This window comes from Myotis yumanensis, unplaced genomic scaffold (genome assembly GCF_028538775.1).
Source record: "Myotis yumanensis isolate MYYU_CA2020_CCGP unplaced genomic scaffold, mMyoYum1.0.hap1 SCAF_12, whole genome shotgun sequence".
NCBI lineage: Eukaryota > Metazoa > Chordata > Mammalia > Chiroptera > Vespertilionidae > Myotis > Myotis yumanensis.
The window spans coordinates 6,624,648-6,646,847 of record NW_027223763.1 but is presented as its reverse complement, the minus strand read 5'-3'; positions in this window follow the sequence as shown (position 1 = coordinate 6,646,847).

Below are 22,200 nucleotides of genomic sequence, written 5' to 3'. Positions count from 1 at the left end.
TGTATTTCAAAACGGGGAACTTAAACGCTGCTGGCCATTCAGTTCAAGTCACAGGAGCCGATGGGTTGCTGGAGGCAAGGAGGTTCCTGGGGAGGACACTGAGACAGGGGGAGGGGGGACAGGGTGGTGGGCTGGGGATGTGGGGATGGGGGGGTCAAGCCAGGGAGAGCAATGTGGCAGGAGGGGTGGGGGTGGGGGACGTCGGAGCCAGGCCCTGGGCTCTTCAAGGGCAGGCTGAGGACCCCAGCGTGCGGCCGCGGTGGCGAGGCACCGGCTCTGGAGTCAGGCTGACCTGGGCTTGCATCCCAGCTCCGCCATCCCCAGCTGCGTGACCCTGCCGTCCCCCACATGGCTGCGCCCCCCGTCCCTGAGACCTGCCCCCCGGGAACCAGTGCACGCAAGGCATCCAGCGCAGGGCCCGGCCGCCGAGGACCTGGATAAATGTTAGCGAATAAGAATAATAAATAATGAGGAGCGATCGAAGGGTTTTGAAGCCGGGAAGTGACAAGGTCAAATCTGTATTGTGGAAAGACCCTGCTGGAGGAGGAGGTAGCCTTGGGGAGAAACTAAAAGGTCGTGCACTTCTCGAGGTATGTCTCTGAAGTCTGTGGGAAGTTTGTAGTGTCAGGTTAAGGACTTGATTGGTTCCATGTTTGGTTTTGATTCGGCGGTTTCCTCGGGTCCTCCCGCGTCGGGTGCCCGTCTTGCTGGCTGGCCCGGGGAGCGGGGTCTGCTTGGGGCTTCGCCGTGTATTTCAGAAATGAAATAAACCGGTGGGGAAAGTAAATACAGAAAAATAAATAAATACCGTGGGGGTGGTTTTGGGGGAATGCTGGGCAGGGCTGGCAGGGGGGTGGGTGGTCTGGTGGCCCTGTGAGGAGGATACAGTGAGGGGGGGGGCGGCAGCCAGGGAGGAGTGCGGGGAGGGGGGTTTGGGGGGGTGATTCCTTGTGAAGTCTCCAGTGTGTTCCTCAGGGAAGACCAGCAGCGGGTTCCAGACGCGGTCAGCCCTCCTCACACCCTCTCGGCCTCGGCAGTAATAACAATGTTAGCAACGGCTGATCCTGAGTTCCCCCTGCTCATCCATTGGCGCAGCACCCTGGTGAAGCAGACATTGGTATTGGCCCCATTACGCAGAGGAGGGGAGTGAGGCTCAGGGAGTTATGCCGCTTGGCCAAGGCCTTGACGTCGAGCCCCTTGGAAAAGACTCCCACACTCTTAACCATCCTGCTCCGGGGGCCCTGGCTCGTGGGGAGCCCTCGGCAACACTTCCTCCTCGAGACCCAGGGAGACCAGTTCCTCTGACCGTGACTCAGGCACAAAGTAGAAGGAGCCCCGGGGAGCAGGTGGCCTTCCCTTCCCGCTCTCCACTCACGTGCCGTGTGACCTTGGGCCGGTAGCTTCCCCTCTCTGAGCCTTGACTGCCTCCTCCTCAGTCCCGTGCAGTTCCACTGCAGTCTAACCCCTGGATTTCATTGGCTCCCGCCTACCTTAGGCCCAGCACATAGTAGGTGCTCCTCGGAGGCCAAGCCCTCTCCCCAGGGCGTCCCTGTCAGGGATGATGATCTCCATGGAATCCACACTGTGAAAATAAACATGAACTCAAGTGGCCCCAGTCTCCGTGGCAGCCAAGGGGAAGCTGGGTCCCCAGCCTGTGTCTGTTCTGGGCAAGAACAAAAGTTTCCCTGTGAAGTTGCCCCCCCCACCCCACTCCCCACCCCCTCCTTCCCTTCTGGAGCCAGCTGGGGTGGGAGGCGGGGAGAGGGCCAGGCCTGCAGCCCGGTGAGCTCAGCTGCCTGTCAAACCCAGCCTCCCTCCAGCCCAGCCCCATCCCAACACACACCCCCCTGCCCACCCCCAGGCCAAGGCAGGTGAGGGGCCTCCAAATCAGGTGCCCCAGGGGCAGGAAGCTTGGATTGCAGTAGGATTCCGGCGGGAAGAGGTGGCCCGGGACACAGTGTACCAGGACTAGGTTCCAGGAACACGGAGGGGGGAGCCACCCCGTTATCCCTGCAGCGCGCACCGTGCGTCACTCACTCACACCCCTTCCACCACCCGCCTCCCTGTTCGGAGCCTCTCAGATTGCGCGTTTCGGGAGCTGCTGAGAAATGGGCCACGAGGACACGGCAGAACCAGCACAGAAATTCTGGACCATCATGACTTGCCATTGGGCAGGTCACGTCCCCTTCGAACCTCTGTCTCTGCGTCACAGAATGGACCGTCCAGCTGGGCCAAGGGGCAGCCACATCCAAGTTCAGCAACAAGCGTCTGCTCAGCAGCTATGTGCACCCCCTGAGGATGGGCAGTGTCCTGGGGCAGGTGTGCGAGGCACCCCCAGCGGGTTCCCACATGTGACAGCCTCGGGGGGCCGGCGAGCTGGGGCTATGGGGGCAGGGTTTCGGGGAGGAGCAGTAGCCTCTGAGAGAAGAGAGCCAGAATCAACACGGGACAGGCTGTGGCTGCTCTGGGCGGCAGCGTGGCAGCCCCCACGCCAGTGTGGACACGGCTCTCCTGGCAAGGGGATTGCTCCCTGGGGGCGAAGGGTTTTGTGGAAGGAAGCCCCACTTCATGCAGCTCCAGCTCTTCCTGTGCCCAAACAGCTCTGCTGTGGGGCCCCTCACCAAGCAGAAGCCGGAGGAGTGACCCCACCTTCCCCTCCAAGGTCATCAAAGCACAGGAAGTGCAGCGGGAGGGTCAGCTCTGCATGACAGTGGCCTCGGTGGTGAACTTTGTCCGCAGCGCAGTGTCCAGTGACTTTCGGGATGTATGTGAACTACATCTCAATAACGCAGCTGAAGGAGATGTCGTTTACGATTGCTGGTACTCAGAAATACAGTTGGTCTTTGGATTTTGATCTTGTACCTTGCCATTTTATTAAACTCATTTATTCTTGTGAGTAGGTTTTCTGTAGATTATATTGGGTTTTCCACATAATCATGCCCCCTGCATACAAATGCAACTTACTTCTTCCTTCAAAATAAAATGGCAACCAGGATTTACCTGGAGGTACGCGCTACACTCCCCTCCCGGCCGGGCTCCCTGAAACACCCAGAAGAGGGGGGCTCTGCGAGGCGCTCGGCTCGGTCTCCATGGTGAAGGGGCCGGTGCTCAGAGCCAGCGAGACCCGCTTACAGAGAACCCCTCACCCCACTTAAGGAGGGGATGGTCCGATGTGATATGTAAGGTTCTGCCCAACTTTGAAAATCTCTTTACCCACAGAAAGTTTGTGTTTTTGTGTAAATGTATATATACGTGTAATAGGTATGTTCCTTTTAAATTTGATATAAAATTCCTTACAGTAACTTTTTTTAAATTTCCAGCTTATTGTGGTGATCGGCTGATGACGTCAGAGTGATGGTGATCACGGTCCCTTCCCTTTGGGGGATCATGAGAACTCACGACATCCGAGCCGTAAAAGTGTCTGACGCACAGCAAAACTTAGAGCCACCGAACCGGGCTTTTTTTTTTGTCTGGAAAAGACATTTAAATATTTTTTCATGTATTTTTATTGATTCCAGAGACGAAGGGAGTGGGAGAGAGAGATAGGAACATCAATGATGTGAGAGAATCATTGGTCGACTGCCTCCTGCATGCCCCACACTGGGGATCGAGCCCACAACCCAGACATGTGCCCTGACTGGGAATCGAACCATGGCCTCCTGGTTCTTAGGTTGACACTCAACCACTGAGCCACGCCAGCTAAGCAAGACATTTAAATATTTAATAATGTGTTGCTAAGTGTCTGCCCAAAATGTATATATTGAAGCCTAATCCCCAATGTGATCATGTTAGGAGGTGGGGCCTTTGGGAGGTGATGAGGTCATGAGGGTGGAGCCCTCATGAATAGGATTAGCGCCCCTAATCAAAGAGACCGTGCACTAACCGGTTTGGCTCAGTGGATAGAGTGTCCGCCTGCAGACTGAAAGGTCCCAGGTTTGATTCCAGTCAAAGGCATGTACCTTGGTTGCGGGCACATCCCCAGTAGGAGCTGTGCAGGAAGCAGCTGATTGATGTTTCTCTCTAATCAATGTTTCTAACTCTCTATGCCTCTCCCTTCCTCTGTAAAAAATCAATAAAATACATTTAGAAAAAACAAACAAACAAAAAAAAAAAAGCAAAGAGACCATAAAACACAGTGAGAAGGGGCTGTCTGTGAATGAGAAAGTGAGTCCTCCCTAACACTGACACAGAAACTTCCAGCACCCTGACCTTGGACTTTCAGCCTCCAGGGTTGTAAACGATAAGTTTCTGTTGTTTAAAAGCCACTCAGTCTCTGGTGTTCTGTTAGAGCAGCCTAAATGGATAAAGACATGTATTTTACTCAAAATTTAAACATTTCCAAGAAAATTACAATGTAGGTTTTTTTAAATCTGTAAAACTCTTTGATTCTGCAGTTCTAGTCTTCAAAACTGATCATTAGATAAGTATAAAATGCGCAAAATGTACAGGTCAATTGATTGATAGATAATAGAGAACATTACATCATTTATCATTTATACAAAATAACTTGGAGAGAACCTGCATATCCAACAAAAGCATGGAGTGCTATGCAGCCACGATGAATGGCTGAGCTGTGCAGATATATCTTTACAGTGTGTTTGATTTCTGAGGGAAGCAGGTATGATGCAGTATTAGAGAATAATCTCATTTGGGTTTTTATAAATACACTAGAGCAGTGATGGTGAACCTTTTGAGCTCGGCGTGTCAGCATTTTGAAAAACCCTAACTTAACTCTGGGGCCATGTCACATATAAAAATTTTTTGATATTTGCAACCATAGTAAAACAAAGATTTATATTTTTTATATTTATTTTATATATTTAAATGCCATTTAACAAAGAAAAATCAACCAAAAAAATGAGTTCACGTGTCACCTCTGACACGCGTCATAGGTTTGCCATCACTGCACTAGAGGCCCGGTACACGAATTTGTGCACATTGAAAGGAAATTAATTAGAAGAAATATTTTAATATCGCTATTCGCCCTTTCTCTATAATAGAAGTGTCAACCAAATTCATGATCGACAATGACATGGAAGCACACACATGCGATTGGTGCCAGCGAGATTACATATATATATATATATTAGAGGCCTGTTGCAGGAAGATTTCTGCAAGAATAGGGCTTCCTCGGGCCTATTCCTGCAAGAATAGGGCTTCCTGCGGCCGGAGCTCCCATCTCCACAGCCCTGCTTGCTTCCCTCCCATCTCCGCCGCCTTGCTTGCTTCTCCACAGCTTTGCTCCCTTCTGCAGCACTTGGTTTCCTTCTATGTTGTCTTCAGTCTTTGCTCCGTGCCTGTGTATACAAATTAATTGCCATCTTTGTTGGGTTAATTTGCATACTTGCTCTGATTGGCTGGTGGGCACAGTGGAGGGATGGTCAATTTGCATGTTTCTCTTTTATTAGTGTAGCTAGATAAACTTGCTTAATTAGGCCTGCTTTCTGATTTAGCTAAACTTTTTCCAGCCCAGTGAAGCACCCCAACTTCTCTTTCAGGTAATTGTCAGCAACACAGCAGTAAATATCAACATGAAGCAGATTATTATTGTAGATCACGCAGGGAGAACAAAGGATGAAATATTTAACTGCAGCAGTGTTTGACTATATTCTGTGCAGTGAGAAAACCTGAAGTCATTTTCAAGTTCCACCATCTCTTACTTTCTTTTCAGTAGGGTCAAGTTTCTGAACTTTCTAAATCTCTGTTTTCTGGCTAATGAAAAGAAAATAGGATTCTACCGAATCTCCTATCTACCTACTCCAGGACTTCTGTGAGGATCAAATGAGATGAGCATGGGAAAATGCTTCACAGACATTTGATTAAAGTGTAAATGTTTTCACCTGGCTATAAAGCAAGTTGTGCTCCTGGGCTGAAGAAACTCCAAGGAGGCTAGTCGCTAGGGAGAGGAAGCTCAGCGTTGCTACGTGATGTCATTACCCGGCACCCACAGCCACCGTTTCCAGATTGAGCTGGGCTGTGGGCCGCATTTTTCACCATGGGGTCTTGGCAGCGTTGGCTGCGATTTGTTGGGCTGTCGCTCCAGGGTGGTGGTGGGGCCTGTGTCCCACTTGGGGGAAGCCGAGTGTTGCTTTGTAGGCACCAGGTCCATGGTGCCATTTCTCTATAAATGGCCAGTACGCGTCACACTTAGCATATTAGCCTTTTATATATCTATAATAATAAAAGCGTAATATGCTAATTAGACTGGACAGCCGAACCACCTTCCCGGCGACCTTCTGGATGAAGCTGGGGCTGCAAGGGCCGAGCCCCTTGCACGAATTTTGTGCATCGGGCCTTTAGTATATAGATAGAGAGCATGCCCCCAAAAATGTAAACACACTAAACAGCTGATAGCTCAACTGATGTTTCTCTTTTTTTCTTGTCTTTTTTTTCAGAATGAACTCATTGGAGTTAATAATTATTGAAAGTGTGTATACATTTTTGGGGATACCCTGTATATATAGGAAAATGTCTGGAAGAAAAACAGCTCAAAATATTGGCCTGATCACCCCTAAGAGGTGAAGTTAGGAATAATGTGTGCTTTCCCCCGTGATTTTCTGTTTGTTTTATCGACATTTTCTTGCTTTTCTACAGTTAAATTATAACAACAACAATACAAACAATGTATTAAGCACTGACTTTGTGCCAAGCAATGTGTTGAGAGCTTTCTATACGATTCCTTCTCTAATCCATACAAGGACTCTGGGAGACAGGTACTATTGACTAAAGACTCAGGCAGGAGTTTTTCCATTGAAAGTGACAGAATATCCAACTCCAGCTGGCTTAAGCCAAGAGAGAGGATTAATTAGCTCTTGTCAATGGAGAATCGAGATTGGCTTCATGCACGGGGCTCAGAAGTCGTCCCCCACAATGGGTTTCGGTTGACGCCCATTCTCAGACAACCAATCCCATCTGGGAGCGAGATGGCTTTGTGGCGGGGCCCAGTCACACCCTCGGGACTGCACGGCTGTGGGAAAGAAGTGGTTCCAGCAAAACCTTAAAAGACTCTCCATTGGACAGCTTGGGTCACGTGACTACCCGTGAATCAGTCTCTGTTGTCCAGGGTCACGTGCCACAGTCGTGGAGCCAAGGAGTGAAATCGTAGCTCAGACTGGCAGAAGCAAAAGCAAAAGCTGGTAATGGATGCTGTGTGGGAGGAAACACACAGGCGACCACCACCATGATCTCCGATTACTGCAGAAGCAGGAGCTCAGAGATGGAAAGTCGTTTGTCCCAAGTCACCTAGAGAGTCAGTGAGGGGCTCGGGATGTGAACGCCCATCTTCTTCTAACTCCGAAGACCGGAAGCTTATTTACCAGACGATAGTGCCTCCTGTGGGTACTTGGATAGTATTTTGATTCATTTAGAAACAAAATACGATCATAAGCTCCCGTCAGTGGGTTTGGGGTGCCCGGCTGCCTGAGATGCAGGTGGGGTCAGGGCACACCTGCGACCCTTGTGCCCAACGCTTCCTTCCAAGAGGGTGACCATCCTGTTGTTTGGTATCTTTCCATCAACACAAGTTGCCGAGAGCAGCCCTGATGGCCAGTGCAGCTCAGAAAAAGAAGACGCTCCAAACACCACAGGTTATAATAACAATATCTGGTATTTATTGGCGGCTTAGCGTGTGCCGGGTATGGTGCTATTGATTCCTCGTGACCGCCTGTGGAGGTGGGGACAGGTGCTGCCCTGTGCTACAGGTGAAGACACCGAAGCACAGAGAGGTGACGCTCCTTGCCAAGGTCACACGGCATATCAGGTGGAGCGGGACGTAGGTGGAGTCTGACTCCAGAGGCAGCCCTTAGTCACACCCGCTGGTGCCCGAGAGGATTGTAGTGGTCCCGACAGAGATCAGACCCGTAGGAAGCGAAGGGGCTCACACTATCCCTGAGTATTCGAGGAGGCAGAGAAGGCTGACGCTGCGGGCTGCGTCCCCTGGCATTGCCCGGGCAGGCGTTTGCTGGGATGGATTGTGAAATCGGGGCGGAGGCACAGCCTAGAAACCGGCTCAATATTCTTCCTGTTGCAATTTCCATCTTACTCTGGAGTTTATACTTATTTTATATGGATGTCATCACTGGTGAAAATGGATCCAGCCTCTAAGTAGACACAGGCTTAAACGATATTCAATAAGAAGAATATTCATGACACAGTGTTAGTGATTTTTAATGCAAACTATATATATTGTGATTCAAATGTTGTTTCTTAAAAATATATATGTCCATACATTTTAAAAAAACCCAAAGGAATAAACAAAAGGTTAATTCTGGGGGCTAGTATTTTGGATTATTTTTATTTTTCTCTTTTGTTCTTTTCTATACTTTCCAAATTTTCTATAATAAAGTATAGTATATCCATAATTTACAAGTTAATACATTTTTTACAAAGGTTTCCAAGTATAAAAGACATAAGACTTCCATAACAACCTCAGCTTTGTTTTTCTCTTAACCTTCTTTCTTCATTTATTTATTCATTCATTCAACACACACCTGCTCTCTGTGCTGGGCAGGGCTCTTGCTCAGAGGGGACCCTGTGCAGATCCGTGAGGGGCTCCCTCTGCAGCAGGTGGATCATACTCGTCTGCTCAGACAGGAACGAGCCCCCCCGCCCCCCGCCAAGTGAGCCCTGTAAGGACGGGGCCGTGTCTGCTTCACCCCTGTTCCCCAGTCCCTGCGATGGGACCGGAAACAGGTGCTCCGGAAATACTTACAAATGAGTGACGTCAGGGAGGCCCTAGTCCAGGTCCAGCTCCTGACTTGCAGTTTCCACGTCTGCAAAATGGGGAGAAATACCCACTCGCGGGGTTGCTTGAAAGTCGTTTACACAATGCGTGGAAGTAGTGGTAGACCTTCAACATAGAATAGAAATAATGAATCTCAAATTGGGTCGACTGGAGCTTGACTAGGAATAAACTGGGTTTAAGTTTTGGACAAGAATGTGTACATTCCCACGTAGCTAGGAAAAGAGGAGGCATTGAGTTTTTTAAACATATTTTTTATTTCAGAGAGGAAGGGAGTGGGAGAGAGAGAAACATCAATGATGAGAGAGAATGATTCGAGCCCGCAACCAGGGCATATGCCTTAACCAGGAATCGAACGTCAACCTCCCAGCTCACAGGTCGACCCTCAAGCCCTGAGCAACGCCGGCCGGGCTTAAATTTTAAAATGAAAAGACAACCCAAAAAGTGGAAGCAGCAAATGTCACCTAAAGGGAGAGGAAGGGAGCAGGGTAGAGGGGCAGAGACAGAAGTAGGCCGACTTGGAAACCAGGCCAATGTTTCACGTCATCCTAGAACAATGTGAACTGTTTCAAAAAGAAATGCCAAACGTCAAAAGAGCAAAACCAACAGCAAGCTAACTTAGGGCAAGTGGTGGTGACCACATGGAGAGGAAATCACTCCAAGTGACGGTCTGTCCCCAGCAAGATGCTCCCTGAAGGCAAAGCAGAAATAAACTGCAAAAGAACAAAAGCAATGATCACACGGGTGGTATTGGGACTCTCGCCTGGGAGTGCCACGTGGAAGTGGGACTCGGCGAAGGAGGACATCTTCCCTGGGAGCTGGGGAGAGAGCGGACACAGGGGTCGGTGGCTGAGGCTGTGATCCTGAATTTAGACCAGAAGTGCCCATATGACCTCATGATGTGTTTGTAATAGAGTGATGTACATTCTCTTGTGAGCAGTTTTAGGTTTGTAGAAAAAATGAGCACAGAGTACAACCTGAATCGGATCAAGCCTCTAGATCTGATTACACGAAATACAGAGGACCGAGTTAAAGGACCTCACGGGGGTACAAGCAGCACAACCCAGACTCGGGGGAACTTCTTCTACAGGACAAGCAACCAGGTTTCTTCAACAAATGGCAAGGATGGAGAGGTGGGGAGGGAGGGTGAGAGAGAGACAGAGGCAGGGAGATGGGAGGGGAGTATAGACTTTAAAAGATTTAAGAGACGTATGGCCCTGGCCGGGCAGCTCAGTTGGTTAGAGCATTGTCCTGAAACACCAAGGTTGTGGCTTCAATCCCCAGTCAGGGCACATTCAAGAACCAACCAATGAATGCATAACTAAGTGGAACAACAGCCGCTTCGCAGAGGGAGGTAGGAGCTTTCTAAGCCCACCCCACCCCACCCCGGCATAAACCAGGCGGATAAAAGCAGAATCATGTAGCAATTAGGAGCCCGAGTTCTGAAGGACAAAGATTCACATCCCAGCTCTCCCAGCACATGCCTTCACCTGCCTGAGCCTCAGTTTCCTCATCTGTAGAAGGGGAACAACAGGAGATGAGTGGCTCATACGGCTGTGGTGTGGACTCAGCGTGAGACGGTGTGAAGTGCTGAGCTAGTGCCAGTGGTACTACAGCGGTTATTTCTGCTGCTATGATTGTTATTAATTACTAGAGGCCCGGTGCAAGAAACTCGTGCATGGGTAGGGTCCTTAGCAGCTGCCAGCTGCCAGCCAGGGCCTCCCTTCCCCTGGCTGCCAGCTGGCAGCCGCTGGCCGAGGCCAGGGTCTCCCTTCCTGTGGTTGGCTGACCGGCCCCCCTCTCTGGTCGAACTCCCAGTCGAGGGGACAATTTGCATATTAGGCTTTTATTATATAGGATTACATAGCCAGAATATAAAGCAGGGCTTTCCCCAGAAAACTGGTTCCTCGCATTTGCCTCTTTGCAGAGCATGCAGTGTTATGGGCCACTTTCTAAGTATTTCATTTTGACCAGCAGAATGGCATTTGGGGAAGACACATCCGTGAGAAATGATCTCACTTGGTGCTCATTTTAAATGTTGATCCCAGCAACCTGACTGACAAGTGGGCTAAAAGAGATAAAGTCACCTTGTGTCGTTTTAGAATTTCTCCTGGGAGTGTGGCCTTGCACAGCAGGGCTTGCATGTTGCTGCAAATAGGACTTTACAGCACGCGTTGTACAGCGGGTGTGTGGGTTATGGGTTTACACAAGAGCAAGTGTAGCCTCTTGGTGTAATGTTCGGCGGGTAGGGGTGTGTGGCATGGGGTAACGACGGCATCCCACACACAGGACCCTGTGTCAAACCCCTTAGAGGGAGGTGGAGATGGGTGTTCTGGAAAACGAGACTGGCCATCTTGAAAAGTGGCTTAGTCATGACAAAGGACACGGATTCAAGAATGCAGGCGAAGCACAGGCAACCAAAGCAAGAACAGACGAACTGGACTTCTAACGCAAAAACCTCTGTGCATCAGAGGACACAACCCTCAGAATGAAAAGGCAGCCCACTGCAGGGAGGAAATATTCACAAATCATTTATCTGGGTAAGTGTGTGTGTGTGTGTGTGTGTGTGTGTGCGCGCAAAAGACTTGAACATGTCTTCATAGAAGACATACAGATGACCAAAGGCCATGTGAAAAGATGCTCACCATCACTATTCATTAAGGAAGTTCAAATCAAAAACACGGTGAATTACTACCTCACACCCATCTGGATATTACTAACAAAACAATAAATAGAGGAAGTAGAGAAATGGGGACCCTTGTGCACTGTTGGTGGGAATGTAAAATGGTATGGCCACCTTGGCGGTTCTTCAAAAAATTAAAATAGAATTACCATGTGATCCAGCAATTCCACGTCTGAATATATACCCAAAAGAATCGAAGGCGGAAATCTGATGAGATATTTGTATACTCATGTTCATAGCAGCATTACTCACAAAAGCCAAGGAGTGGAAGCAACTTGTCATCCATCAATATATACATTTAATGAAATATTATTCTTAAAAACGAAATTTCTGATCCATGCTATAACATAGATGAATCTTGAGGATGTCACGTTAAGTGAAATAAGCTAGTCACAAATGGACAAATATGCATGTTTCCACCTCTCTGAGGTACCCAGAGTCATCAAATTCATGGAGAGAGAAAGTAGATGATGGCTCCCAGGGCCAGGGGGATGGGAGAATGGGAACTATTGTGAATGGAGACAGAGTTTCAGTTTTTCATGAAGGAAAGAGTTCTGGAAATGGACGGTGGTGATGGCGGCACAATGGGAATGTGCCCAATACCACTGAATCGTACACTTAAAATGGTTGAAATGGTCAATTTTATGTGATGTTATTTTATCACAATTAAAAAGGAAGAAATGCAAGTGGTGAGCTGGAAATTACACTGCCTCAGAAACTGCAAGAAAAATCAATATTTATACCTATTATCTCTTTTCCACCCATTTTTCAGGTTACAAACATCCAAAATTATAATCAAATGATGATTGTAATTTTGCAGGTAATAACCAAATCATAAGCTTAATATTTTTAAAATATATATATATTTTTATTGATTTTTTACAGAGAGGGAGAGGGATAGAGAGTTAGAAACATCGATCCGCTGCCTCCTGCACACCCCCCAATGGGGATTTGCCCGCAGCCAAGGTACATGCCCTTGACCAGACTCGAACCTGGGACCCTTCAGTCCGCAGGCCGACGCTCTATCCACTGAGCCAAACTGGTCAGGGCCATAAGCTTAATATTTTAAGTAGGCATTTGACAGTTGTGTCATCTTTAGCTTATATACTCAAATTGGTCAAAAACATGTGGGGGGATCTTCTCTTTAGGAAAAGGCTAGGGTGCTTGCTCTCCATCCCTTCTCACATGTTCAGGGGGCATTTAGAATCATGTCCCATCACCAGTGTCTCCCCCCACCCCCAATCCCCACTTCCCTTGGACACCCCAGCCCTGTCCAGCAGTCCTGGGCTATTTCGGGTTCCCACGCACAGCCTAGAACCCAGAGCTCAGGGCCCTAAGACTCCCACAACGCCTGCCCTCCTCCCCGATGCGTGCTTCCTACGCGCAGAGAGCATTTAGTGTCTAAAAGGCTTGAGTTTGGGTGCTTTTTAATGTTCTTTGATTTAAAAGTAATGAGCCGCTCAGAGAAATGACTGGACACAGACTTTTTAAATTGTTCCTGAATCCCAACACCTTGGGAACAGCATTCCTTTGGCAGAGTCCCCTCGGGATGTCACCTCCCAGCCGCCCCACAATCAGTCCCTCCTGCAGGGCCTCTGATCATGGATGGGGAGGGGCGGGGGGTGCGACAAGGGCTTGAGGCCTTGAGGGTGGAATCCTGAGAGTCACCACCATGCTCTGTGCACTGGGTGCTGTGACAGGGACCAGGCCCCCGGCCACAATCTCTCGTCCCCCTGTCCCACGAGTTGCCTCTGTGAGTGCCAGCAAGAGTCCCCAGAGAAGTGTCTATGTGGGTCCTTTGCCCATTTTTTAAATTGGATTGTTTGGGGGGTTTTTTGGTGTTGAGTGGTTTGAGTTCTTTATCAGTTTTGGATATTAACCCCTTACCAGATGTGTCATTGGCAAATACGTTCTCCCATTCGGTGGGTCGTCTTTTCGTTTTGTTGATGGTTCCCTTTGCTGTGCAAAGACTTTTCAGTTTGATTTAGTCCCATTTGTCTGTTTGTTTTTTCTTTTGTTTCCCTTGCCCGAGGAGATAGATCAGACCTGAAACTAATACAAAATAATATTGAATGTAAACTGCAATTGAAATATTTTTTTTTAATTTTTAAAAATAAAATAACATTCCTGGGGGAAAAGAGTCTCCAGAGATCAGCCTCTCCTTTCCTCACCCACTCCCATCCCCACCCGCAAGCCCCAGAGCTCCCCTCCATCCCCAAGATCCTGCTGCCTCTGTTTCCCCAGACCATGCCACCCTCCCCGAGAACCTAGCGGGCCTGTCCTCGTGTGCATCTTCTCTGCCCCAGTGCTCCGGGTAGGAGGAGGAGGAGGAGGAAACGGGTGGTCACTCAGGACAGCAATCAGGCTCATCTCAGCGTGAGAAGTCATGCCTTGCCTGCGTCTTCAGCTGGTCTACCTGGAAGAGGTGTATCCCCAACCACTGAGCCAGCACGCTGTGGGCCATGTTATATTCCAAGGGCATTGTCCCCTCCCCAACTTACAGAACCCCTTCCACTGCCTTGACACTGAAGGGTCCTCTCCCATCACTTCTTCCTGCTCCTTCCTGGACTTTGCGCTGAGACTGCAGGAGGAAGAGGGAGGGATGGGAAGAAAGATAATCCCATCTCCTGGGAGGGAGAAACACTCCTGGCTGACCTGGGAGGTAAAGGAAGGCTTCTGAGAGGTGGTGACATTTACACAGAGACAAAAAGGATGAAGAGGAGAAAGCCAGGAAAAGGGAGTGGGGGGAGCCATCCAGGCAAAGGAAACAGCCTGTTCAGAGCCTGCACGCAAGAGAGGGTATGAGCTGCTTGAGGAGTTGAAATAAGGCCAGCACGTGTGCGGGCAAGTCGCACAGAGAGCAAATGCGAAGGAAGTGGAGGCGAGGCCAGGGATGGACACAGGCCGGGAGGCGTTAGAGGCCATTGGGAGAATTCTAGACGTGGAAGTTTTTCCTGGGTTTGGAAAAGTCTGAATTACTGAGCTCTTCTAGGGAGAATAACTCTGCTGGGCAGGCTGAGGTGTAGGTGGGAGCCAGGGTGCAGGGGTGCAGGCTGAGGTATAGGTGGGAGCCAGGGTGCAGGGATGCAGGCTGAGGTGTAGGTGGGAGCCAGGGTGCACGGATGCAGGCTGAGGTGTAGGAGGGAGCCAGGGTGCAGGGATGCAGGCTGAGGTGTAGGAGGGAGCCAGGTGCAGGGATGCAGGCTGAGGTGTAGGAGGGAGCCAGGGTACAGGGATGCAGGCTGAGGTGTAGGTGGGAGCCAGGGTACAGGGATGCAGGCTGAGGTGTAGGAGGGAGCCAGGGTGCAGGGATGGAATTTTCTGGCTTTTCTGTGCACCGGGAACAGTTGCTCCCACAGAGCTCCAACACGCCAGCTCACCGCCCCTTGGAGGCCGCCTAGCACCCACGGGTGATGGTGTGAGGCGGTGGCTGCGGGCCTGGCTCTGACACTCAGGAACTCGGAGCGAGCGCGGCACTCCCCCGCTCGGAGCCTCGCTTTCTGCATCTGCGCCACAGGAGCCCACGCAGCAGCGACTTCACAGGCGGGTTTGGGGATTCCCGGAGATCACAGATGTTGGAGGCTTTACAAAGGGCCTGGTAGAGTACGTCGTCAATAAAGGTTAACTATTAGCATCATTACTATTATTGCTGTTATTGATGTTTGCAGCCTGCCCCGCCTCTTGAGTGCGGCTCCATCTGCGGGTGGCTGGGCTGTTTCGGGGACAGACCCTGCCGAGCCCCAGGGCTGGGATGCTCTGCTTTGGGGCATAAATGTGCATCTCACATTCAGAGGAGCCCCTCCTCCCAAGGAGGGTCCAGTGGGGTTGCTCGGGGGACACATTCCAGAAAGAATAACTCTGTGTAACATGAAACCCTGAATCTGGAAACACAACCTCTCTGGGAAATTAGAGGATAAGGTCTGCTCCCAGGACTGCCCAACCCCATTCCATACAAAAGGGATATTAAAACCCAATGGCCTCGTCACTTGGCCTCCTGCCTCTGGCCTCACCCCTCGCCACAGCCAGAGAGATCTTCCTAAAAAACAAACCTGACTGTGGCACTTACACTGTTTCAATGCTCCCGTGGCGCCCCACTGCCCTCAGGTTCAAGTCCACACCCCTTGTCTAGTCCCACAATGCCCTGTGGTCAGGCTCCTTCCCACACCTGTGGCCATGCCCTTGCTCTGACCCAGCCATCCGTGCTTCCAAGGGATCAAGTTCTTTCCTGCCTCAGGACCTTTGCATATCCAGAGACCCTCGTGTCCCCTCTAACCGGTCACTACCAATTTTAGCTTCAAAAGCCCACAACCTAGTTGAACCCCCACGTAGTAATGGAAAGTAGTGATATCATCCCCATATTCCAGATGAAGAAACTGAGACCCGGAGAACCACCATGTGGCTTCTGAAACGAAGCCACAAGCCAGCCTCCAGAAGCTTTCAGCACCAAGAGGAAGCCCCTGGCTGCACCTCTGTCACAGCAGGAGGGTTCAGGTGGCTCAGACAAAAGGGCAAACCAAGGGAAGAAAGGGGCCACTGCGGCACAGAGCAAAGGCACTGAGGTCACACTGAATGTACTCAAAACCCAGCATGGCCCCTCAGGCACTGGTGGTCTAAGGCAATACATTGGACCCATCTGAACCTCAGTTTTCTCATCTGTAAAGTGGAGCTCAGAAATAATGCCTCCTTCAAAGGCACATTGGGAGCATCCAGGAGTAGCCCATAGGAGCTCCTGCACATATGTGGTGGAGACTCAGTGAATGGCATATGCCACCCTCCCCCGGTGCATCCGGGGGGTCGCACCAGCCCAGACCAGCGCATCCCAGACTAGACTTGCATCACCCTAGGTTAGGCCTTGGGGCCTGGGAACCATCCCTGCCCTGTTTTCTGTTTGGGGTTTTGTTTCCCAGCCTTTCCTTTGGAAGAAGTCCAGCTTCCTCCCTGCTGGAAGGCAGCAGGGCGGGCGGGGGGTTGTTCATGCCTTGGCCTGGCTGCCTGGAGAAGCCATGTGGGGAGGGGCCTGGGGTTTGGAGTCTGGCTGATTTAGGTTTGAACTCAGGATCTGACACACGATGCTGTGTGACCCTGGGAAAGTGACTTCACCTCTCTGAGCTACTGATTTCTTCGCCTGTTAAAGTCTCAGGATTTATACCTCAGAGGATGCTCAAGGCAGACAGAGGGGCTGGGATGAGAGAAGATTCTGGGTGTGCTCCCCCAGGACCTACAGGGATTCCTCTTGGGGAGGGACTGGGGCGGGGGAGAGGCGCAGGTTTACCACAGGAGTTACCAACACAAACACCCCCTGGCAAACTGAAGAGGGCAAGTGTCTGGTCTGGGGTGGGGGGATGGGGGTAAATTGCGGGGTGGGACAGGGCACAATTTAGCCAGAGATTATCAACACCCTGCTTGATGAGGGTCTAAGAATATCAGGCGTATAATTTTTCAGGAGAAAAAAAGCCATATTTTCATGCAAAATCTCATGAATAACGTATGGTAAGGAGTATATACTGCATGACTCCACTGACATAAAATTCAAAACCAGGCAAAACTCCTGTCTGGTGACAGAAACCAGGTCCGTGGCTTCCTGGAGGAAGGCTGGGCAGTTAGAGACTCCGGGAGCCAGAAACATGCTCTTTTTAAAAAAAAAAAAAAAAAAAAAATCTATTTTATTACTGATTTCAGAGAGGAAAGGAGAGGGAGAGGGAATCATTGATCGGCTGCCTCCTACACGCCCCATAATGGGGATCAAGCCTGCAACCCAGGCACGTGCCCTGACCAGGAATCGAACCGTGACCTCCTGGTTCATAGGTCACACTCAACCACTGAGCCATGCCAGCCGGGCAAACATGCTCTCTTTTGATCCAGGTGTTGGGGGCATGAGAGTGACTTTATGCTTTGTGCACTTCTCTCTATATATATTATACTTCAATAAAAATGCTAAAATAATTTTAGAATAAATACATCGAGACTGCAGTGCTAGGGGAAGAGACAGTGAGCATGCCCCAAGCCAAACAGGCCTGCAGGCAGCGGCCCAGGCACAGGAGGGTACCTGAGACAGGCTGAGGCGCTCCCGGCCCGACAGCCTGGGCTGGCTCTTCACCCTGACGGAGCACCCCTGCTTCCCAAACCACACGGAAGGAACACCCATCCTGCCCACCCCGCTGCCCTGTGGGAGAGGGTGGGGAGCCACATCTGTCACCCATCTCCCAGCCAGCTACTTCTGAGCTCAAATCCAGGAGAAGCAGGCATACCCTGCACTTAGCAACGGTTCTCAACCTGTGGGTCGCGACCCCTTTGGCGGTCGAACAACCCTTTCACAGGGGTCGCCTAAGACCATCCTGCAGATCAGATATTTACATTACGATTCATAACAGTAGCAACATGACAGTTATGAAGTAGCAACGAAAATAATTTTATGGTTGGGTCACAACATGAGGAACTGTATTTAAAGGACCAAAAGGTTGAGAACCACTGACTTACAGGATGAAGTGATGCCCCCAAACCTCACCCTTATCTGTTATTCATTTCACTTCACCAAGAATGCCCAGAGGACAGCAATCAAAGGCAGCAGAGTTCTGGCCCTGGCTGGTTTGGCTCAGTGGATAGAGCATCAGACTGTGGACTGAAGGGTCCCAGGCTTGATTATGGTCAAGAGCACATGTCCGGGTTGCGGACTCAATCCTCATTAGGGGGCACGCAGGAGGCAGCTGATCAAGGATTCTCTCTCATCATCGATGTTTCCCTCCTTCTCTCTCTCTCCCTTCTTCTCTGAAATCAATAAAAATATATATATTTTTAAAAGGCAGCAGAGTTTTGTTTCCAAAAAGCCTTCCTAGAGCCTGGAATTCACTGAGCCCGCCTCCCAGCCCACAATTCCGTGCAGCAAACCTCATGGCTGCAAACCCAACACGCACCGTCAGAGGGGTGGCGGTCCGAAGGGGACCGGCCCGGCTCTGCCCCTCTGTCGGGTCCCGATAGCTTGGTTTTATTTTTATTTTCACTCTCATCCTTTCCTTTCTGAGGGCCAACACACGGCGCACACGCCTCCTACAGAAAGCGGCACTAGCCAAAACAAGCGCACATCAAATGCATTTATTTGCACAGACACTCATAAAACCTTTACTAGACACCAAATAGTTACAGGAAGGGGTGCAGCCCCAGCTCCGTGGGAACCCAGCGTTTTGAAGTGGATTGAAGATAAAGATCAAATAGGATGGGCGCTGGGCCCGCATCACACCCAGGCCCCTCCCGCCCCTCCCAGCCTGGACCCCCCGGTGGAGGCCAATGAACGTTCTTGCTTTTGTGAATTTGTGTCCAATTCATATAAAATGTCTTTCTGTGAGTTATTCTTAGTGTCCTAATGGGGCTTTTTTTTTTTTGGTTCCAAATCCAGTCCCCGGTCATCTCTTTGTTCTGGCTCAAGTCCTCCCCCAGGGAAGCCCGTGGTGGTGGATGGGCTGCAGAAACAACCCAGCCCGTCCATTTGGGAAGAAATGCAAAGACTCTTGAGGAAAGTGCCTTTGAAAAAATAAATGGTAACAGCACCTTGAGAGCCCACCAGTTGGTTTCGATGCAATGGGCTGAACCCTCCCGGCCTGGGTAGCCCTGGCCCTGGGCTCCACTGGCTGTCCCTGCTGGGAGTCTGGGCGCTGCCTGGGGGAGGGGGGGTCTCCTGTGCCCAGCCCACGGATGCCAGGATCTGAGTCTCCACTGCCCTAAAGAGAGACAGACGGCTAAGCTCCGTGTGGTCTGTTTCTCCTTGGGCTCTGGTTGGAGGGGGCGCAGTGATGTCCCCATGTCCTGGGGACTCTCTTTCATCCAATAATTTACCAAATACTTACACACCCCACTCTGTGGCAGGCACTCTGGAGAGCACTTATATTCTGTCCTCTCCACGGCCTTCTAGGAGAAATGCTATCCTTATACCCATTTTACAGATTAGGAAGCTGAGGTGCAGAGAGAGAGCAGGACTTTCCCACAGCCAAATCTGAAACCAGATCTGGATGACTCCTAGCGGCCTGCTCTTGACCACTCCTAACCTCTGCTGGGCCAGTGGAAGACCTCAGCCCTCAGCCACCTGGCCAGGGCACTGTCCCTCCCTAAGCACCAGTCCTGGGCTGACAGTACCCTCTGGAGCTAAGGGAGCCTGGTCTCCTGACCCACCAGGGAGGAACCTCATGACTAATGACCCAGTCCTTGTGCTGCAAAGTCATGGGTCTGTGGCCAGAGACCCCACCCACTGGCTGAGGGTGGGGCTGGGCTGCAGGGAGCAGAAGGACTGGGCTGGGGCTGGGCAGTCCGCCATACTGCACAAAGCTGCAGTCACAGGACACACAGTCACACACACTACCCTCACCAGCCAACTCCACCTAACATCCTCTCCCACCCTCCCACCCCCACCCCCCACCTCTCCCATCAGCCTAGTAAACCCCAGGAGGGAGAGAACCTGCTCCCAGCCCTGAGTCAGAGAGCCGCAGCTTGGGCCTCCCCCCAGTCACTCCTCTCTTTGGACGTCCACCCAACTCAGAATCCCTGAGTTCTCCTAAAACACAAGACTGGGCTGCGGCTGGTGACGGTTACTTATCTCACACATCCATCTCTTGGCTGGCTGAGAAGGAGGCTGAGCCTCTGACCCACCTGTCCTGGGCGAAGCACCCTTAGGTCTGGGGAGGAGAGTATGGGGACCTTTGTCGGTGCCATCAGCTCAACTTCCAGAGCTCCCAGGTCTCCTGCCTCTGGGGGCTGCCTCCTGGAATAGCAACACCCCACCGGCCCAGGTGGGGGCGGCTCAGGTCCAGTCTGGCTGGCTCCCCTGTCTCCAAGTGGCTCCCCAGCAGGGTAGAACCCTGCACCGTGTAGCTCCTCCTCCGCACTTTCATGCCTCTGGGCCCCGGCCCTGCCCAGGATCCTGCCTCCAGCTGGGGTTGTAAACTGGGAGGGTGCCCAGCGGCTGGGCTCCGGTCAGTCAGCTCAGGGAAAGGGGTGGGGGGAGGGCATGCACCGGGCTGTAGCTCTGGGACCGGCGGGAGGGGGCGGGGCGGGCAGTGCGAGGCCCGGGGAGAGGAGCAATGGGGATGGGGAGGGCTCAGTGGAGACAGGGCATCCACAGGATTTGGGAAGCCCAGACTCCCAACCTAGAGCTTCCCTCTCCGGTTTTGCTTCTTCCACAGCGATTCGCACAGCCAACAAGGTGTTTCCTTCGGTGGAGAAAATTGGAAGCTTTTTCTGCTGCTGAGTCCGAGCCAGTGAGAATCCCGGATCCACCAGAGCGCCCGCGTCGAGGACCCAGGACCGCGCGGGCCAATCCGCGGCACCGGATCACCCCGGCTGCTGGCGGGCAGAACAAGGCACCGGCTCGCTGCCCACGGGTTGGGCTGTGTCCCACTTGGGCCCAGGCCCCATTCTACCGTCCGGTCAGTCACTTCAGCAGGGCGAGAGGTTTGGAAGTGCAGGAGTTGCCATTGTGCACGAAAGCAACCGGGGCCTCCGCGCGTCTGCGTGCGAAGGATCCGGGACCACAGACTCAGCTGCGGGAATGCATGACGCGGAGCAGGGACAACGGGCAGAAACAGCATCTATAGGGTGACCCGGGAAGAGGGTCAGACGAGTGGGCAGTGAGCAGGGAGGACGTAGAGCGGGACTCCAGGTTTGTGCACTAAGTAGCTCTTACCCAAGTGGCGCCACGCACCTCGGCAGCCTCCACCCTTGACCCTCCCGGTGTCTGCTCCGGTGGTGTGGGCTGTGATGTGGACAAAGGCACGGGGTGACCTGCCAAAAATCTGTGCGCCCCAGGACAGACCAGCCACCAGCATCCAATCGGGGCAGCCCAAGCCGGCTGGTGCCCTGGGATTGCGGCTGCGGACACAGCTGCCCCCCCCCCCCCCCCACCCAGCGCTGGACTGGACGCATGGCCCCGAGGGTCAGCGAAATCTAAGAGGCCTGGCCACAGGGGCCCCCCATTCTGCAGAAAGAGAGAAACATGGAGAGGAAGAGGCCGGGCACAGGGTAGGGGGAAGGGGAGACAGGGGAGGAGGATGGAACGCCGCCCCCGATGCTCGGGTCTGGGGCGGGTCACAAGGGCCTGTGACGGGAAGGATTCCCAAGTGCGCTCGGAAGAAGGTAAGGTTCTGGGCCTGGAACCGGACCCCTAGGCCTCCGCAACCGACAGCAGGTGCAGGGACGCGGCGCTACCAGCAGAGGGCAGAGGATGCCCGATTGGTCCGCGAGCCCTGCGCCGGGCTGTGCGCCTCCGGGCCACCGGCTCCTCCCGGCAGCCGCCGCCCCCCGCCCCAAATGCCCGGAGAAGGCGGCCCTGGCCCAAGCTCCCGAGCCCAAGGTCTGGGGTTTTGAAGGACCGAGGATCAAGGGCGTGTGAGCAAAACTCTGCATCCGCTCATCCACCGTCTTGGGCGCAGACACACAAAAAGGAGAAATTCACGGAGACAGAGAGCCATATACACACACACACACACACACAAAACTCTGGGACACAGAGCTCGCAGAATCACTCAGGAACTTGGAGACACACAGAGACACACAACGGTGACTCGACGACACACATACAGAAAAGGACCCCAGACACAATGCAGAGGCTGAGAGATGACACAAAGACATATGTGCCCGCACAGAGTGACACAGACACAGGGACGCACACAGCGACCTACAGAACCACGGACGATACCGAGGCACGGAAGGGCCCAAAGATACACACACACACACACACACACACGCAGGGGAGTCGGATACACATTCACAGAATCACACTTTCGAGGCCCACGAA